The following is a 3527-nucleotide window of genomic DNA, read 5'->3' as shown; positions in this document are numbered from 1 at the left end:
ACATCTAGTTTTATATGCATTTAATAGTTTACCAATTGGTACAATAAGATTTTTTTAATATGCAGAAAACATGAATAAATTTTGTTTTACACAGTCTGAGAGCAACAAATCTTACTGTAAAACACAGAGCAGTATTATATACATTCCTTTACTATTTTTTGTTGTTTTTTTTTTTAATCGTGTCAATATCTTTAGTTAACTCCTACAGTCTGGGAACTGTTTTCTCCAATTGCAACCTGTAACATCATTCTTATGGAAAAAATTCAGCGTTTGCCTTCAGGTCAATGCCGGGACCAGCTCCTACAGCTCGAAGATGTCGCTAACTTATCTTCAGGGTGAGTCTGGGGAAGCCTGAGCGCCAGGCGGGACAAAAAGCAGCTACTTACGTGACACAGTGAAAAGATAGAAAGGCCAGTTGAGCCCAGGTGTGACTCGGACATCCACCCCAACCTTCCCCACTCCTAACATCTTTATCCCTACCATTTTATGCACATATTCTTTGCTAGAAGATTCTATTGACTTCTTTTTTTAAATACACTGGACTTAATGTACAGTTGGACAGCAAATAACTCATTCTAAGTGCGTTTTTCCTTCACTCAACTTAGTATCTGTTCTTTATATTCAAATCATTAAAAGGATTATCAAGCCACCACTGTCTACAGAAAAGGAAAAAAAACGAACAAAGTCTCTTTCTCTTTTAAATAGCTTTCATGCGAGCCAAAAGCTATTTAAGAGTGCTAGTGTCAGGCAGCTCACGTAAAGACAGGAGGAGCGCAGAGGAGCAGCAGTGCTGATGGAAGGGGACGCGCGGTGTGACGGCAGCCCCAGCTCCCACCCAGCACCACGCAGCCAGCACAGCTCACTGCAGCTCCGGCTCTCTCTTTACTCGGTGCCCGGGCACACCATTGGTCACACCACACACAAAAGCAGGACGGTTTTCTTAAGTCTTCTAAAGTGCAAGATGCGATAAAACATCACCTCCAGATTACGTCTGAACCACAATAAATGTTGCACTTTCAAGAATACATCTAAGACTTCCTGGGCACATTACACGAGTGTGGCACTGGAATGTCTGTCTGTTAAGCCAAGCAGCAGTCTGTATGGTCTGTGTGTAGCATGGTTTAGATGCAGGCATTTTTTAAGCAATGCCGATTTTAGTACGAAAAGTGACAAAGCAGCAGTGAACCTCTTCAACCCCCAACAGTTTGCAAACCAAACCAGTAGCCTCGGCGTATCACAGGAAAGGCACAGCATCAGGCAGCTGACAGAACATTGCAAACAGTGAAAAAGTTCAACACAGTGTAACACCACAGAGCAACACTGCAGAAGAGCCTCACAACTCCACCTCCTGCCTTGTGGGTTCAGGTTTTGTCTTTTGTCTAAACAGGGCTTTCGCTTTTGATCCGTTCAGGACCATCCCTGAGATTATTCACTGCTCATTAAAGAAGGCTGCAAATTGCATTGCAGAAGTACTCGGCAGGGCGCTTCGCACAAGCAATTAAATGCTGCTTACGTTTGTTAGCTGTTTCCTCCTGCAAACAGCCCTATGCTACAGCGAAAAACGCAGCAGACAGTTTCCACTTAATAGGTACCTTTAGTTTCTCATCATGTTTATGAACTATGTACACAAGTGTGGTTTTCATACTTAAATCAAGTTTCTGGGCTCTATCGGGAGCTGAACTGACCGCCTCCTTTACCACTGCAGTGCACTGAGGAACTTTAAGATGCGCTATTGTGTATCTGAGTTCCTGAATAGCACAGAGCAGCAAATTCTTCCAGTCCACGCAGCTAATGAAGATAAAAATACTTTATTTCTGCGTGCCTAAGTGCAGAAACACACACTGGAAATGACATAAGCCACTGGATTTGAGAGGACTGCCTGAACCTTGCACTGGCTCCAAACCCCACACCCCAGAACCCCATTTCCTCACCGCTTCCAGGGGCAGCTCTGCACAGCAGCAAACTGAGCTCTGCCTGCACACAACGGGTCCTCCTGGGGCAACTGTAGGAAATCAGCACCGCATCCCGCACACCTCGCAGCGTTACTTTTAAAAGGGACAGTTTTAAAAGCCATGTATTAAACAAAATGAGTAAAAAAGCACAACTTCACCTGTTAAAATGTCAGACCAGTATTTCATCATAGTGGAAATTTTAAAGGGGATTTTTTAAAAGACATGGTTAGTTCAGTAAGTACGGGAATTCTTAGTTCTCTATAATGGAATTTGTCACAAAATGCTAATTAAAATATTAACTTATTTTCTTCCACTTCAGACCAAAGTATGTAACTCCAGGGATATGCAAATTAAAAACTGACTCTACCAGACAAGGCAAAACACCAATAACCAAAAGCTGGGCTGCTTTTGTGGATAGGATTTGGTTTGTAGTTGTTCACTTGACAGTATAATTCCCCCAGCTGGGTTCTTTTTGCTGATGGCATTTTGCTTTTCTTTTAGAAGCCTGTATCAATTTGTACCTGCCATTATAATCCAATGCTCAAGGTATTTAGTGCTTTCTTTAAAGCATTTAAATACTATATCCAGAGATATTTCTTCATACGCAAGCCACAGAAAGTTTTTATTTAAGCCACGCTGCCTTGTCAAGTTGAATATAACCTCATATTCAAAAGGGTTCCCAAGGAGGCATTAAAGAAACCGGGACAGCTTCGTATAACCCAACCTCCTGCATGTGAACGTAAGGGAAGTGTACTTTGATACTGTTGTGTAATAGGAATTGCACATCTCTAACAAACATTGAAAGCAAACAGCAAGTTGTACCATGGCAGTCATTTGGGAGATTAAGCTCTACTGGAAATCAGATCACTAAATTCTAGTGGGATGGACAACTCCTCCTGGAAGTTCGTCTAGCATTAAAAAAAAAAACTGAAAAAAACCCCACATTTAAACTTAGTTTAACAGCACAGTTTAACCACTGAATGACCAAATAAAAAATAAATACATTTATCACATCAGCTGCTACTAGGATTTGTTGTCTTATTTCAGGTTTACAGTTAGTCATATAAATATACCAACCCTTGCGTGATAGGAGGCCAAAACAAAGTGTATTCTGTTGATTTGGCAAATGTTTCATGACAAATATTCCAAAGTTTAATTAATTTCCATTAATTACATATAAGGTTCAGAAGATTCTGACTTGCAGCCTTATTATCTAGTACTCTTAGAGAAGATTTATTAAGCACACTTAAGTGATGTTACATAGATACACATTTCTGAAAGAGCCCTACAAAACCTTTCCCAAATGAGGTCACCAATTCAGGCACCAACAGACAGCAGAAAGAAAAACAGGTATAATTATCCGACACAGAACGACACTGTCAACTATTCAGTTAAGTGCCCTATTTCAATCATCAAACTTCTGCCTTCTTAGGTCTGATGTGACCAATGCCAGCCCATGTTCTTAAACCTATGGTACTTCTAGACAACGTATGTAAATTTACAGTATACAATTTGGATTCACCATGCATGAATACTTTGTGTGTAACATTTAATAAGCTCAATCTACATCCAGAA

Source organism: Phasianus colchicus, chromosome 21 (genome assembly GCF_987193195.1).
Source record: "Phasianus colchicus chromosome 21, bPhaCol1.hap1.1, whole genome shotgun sequence".
NCBI classification, from domain to species: Eukaryota; Metazoa; Chordata; class Aves; order Galliformes; family Phasianidae; genus Phasianus; species Phasianus colchicus.
The sequence above is the reverse complement of the archived record's forward strand: the minus strand, read 5'-3'. Positions refer to the sequence as shown.